The following is a 1032-nucleotide window of genomic DNA, read 5'->3' as shown; positions in this document are numbered from 1 at the left end:
AATTGATACAGCCACTGTGGAGAACAGTATGGAGGTTCCTTAAAAAACTAAAAGTAGAATTACCATATGATCCAGCAATCCCACTACTGGGCATATACCCAGAGAAAACCATAATTCAAAAAGACACATGCACCCCAGTGTTCATTGCAGCACTCTTTACAATAGCCAGGTCATGGAAGCAACCTAAATGCCCATCGACAGACGAATGGATAAAGAAGATGTGGTACATATGTAGAGTGGAATATTACTCAGCCATAAAAAGGAACGAAATTGAGTCATTTGTTGAGACATGAATGGATCTAGAGACTGTCATACAGAGTGAAGTAAGTCAGAATGAGAAAAACAAATATCGTATGTTAACGCATGTATGTGGAACCTAGAAAAATGGTACAGATGAACCAGTTTGCAGGGCAGAAATTGAGACACGGATGTAGAGAAGAAACATATGGACAGCAAGGGGGGAAAGTGGCGGGGTGGGGATGGTGGTGTGATGAATTGGGCGATTGGGACTGACATGTAGACACTGATGTGTATAAAAGTGATGACTAATAAGATCCTACAGTATAAAAAAACAAACAAACAGCAAACAACTAATACTAAACTTTCTTTCGGTTATTTGTATGGAAATATGTTAATATAAATGTTTCAGACATTACATGAAATGTCTAAAAATCTTATATGTTCTGGTGTAATGTTATAAGTCATAATTCTGGTTATTACTTTAAAATGCATATCTCAGAAATAACTAAATGTCCTTGTCAATTGCATTATTATGAACTTTCATCAAATCTTTAACCGTGGTCATTTTTAAGTCTTTTGTCATTTACAGACAGCTCTGGGTGTTCTCTGATGCTTTTGCAAAAATGTTCCTATAAAAGGGTTTCACCTTCAAGGAATTCATGGAAAAGACTCTGACAAGTACAGGTTTCTGGTAAGTGACTCTACTGCTGAACTGAATGAATAAGCATTTTCAGAACTCTAATGGAAAACTGATGAATTCATAAAAGTGCTAACAAAAGATCAAGATAAAAA

At 35.9% G+C, this 1032-nt stretch overlaps 1 long non-coding RNA gene across 1 annotated transcript in view; it reads left to right on the top strand.

The window, feature by feature from the left end:
- Window positions 1-1032, top strand: part of LOC129391564 (uncharacterized) — a 13795-nt gene that overhangs the window by 5413 nt on the left and 7350 nt on the right. The window contains exon 2 of the long non-coding RNA XR_008615885.1: window positions 830-931. This is a non-coding gene — a long non-coding RNA (uncharacterized lncRNA). The remainder of the gene's footprint in view (window positions 1-829; window positions 932-1032) is intronic.

This window comes from Physeter macrocephalus, chromosome 19 (assembly GCF_002837175.3).
Source record: "Physeter macrocephalus isolate SW-GA chromosome 19, ASM283717v5, whole genome shotgun sequence".
NCBI lineage: Eukaryota > Metazoa > Chordata > Mammalia > Artiodactyla > Physeteridae > Physeter > Physeter macrocephalus.
The sequence above is the reverse complement of the archived record's forward strand: the minus strand, read 5'-3'. Positions and strand labels throughout refer to the sequence as shown.